Genomic DNA, 243 nt, shown 5'->3' on the forward strand with positions numbered 1-243 from the left:
GGAAGACATATTTGTGGAAGGAATTTCACTTCACATATTTTCTATAAATTTCAGAGCACGCCTAATAGCATGGATTGACTTACGTTAGGATAACAAAGTATACTGGTGGCCTCTGTAGGAAAGAATATTTTATCAATGATTACTTATCAAATTTAGAATCTAAAGGAATGACTATAACGATCTAACACAATGTCAGCTTGTATAATAAATCATGAGTAATTTGCTGTACAGTATCAGAGAACT

Source organism: Portunus trituberculatus, chromosome 32 (genome assembly GCF_017591435.1).
Source record: "Portunus trituberculatus isolate SZX2019 chromosome 32, ASM1759143v1, whole genome shotgun sequence".
Classification (NCBI taxonomy): Eukaryota; Metazoa; Arthropoda; class Malacostraca; order Decapoda; family Portunidae; genus Portunus; species Portunus trituberculatus.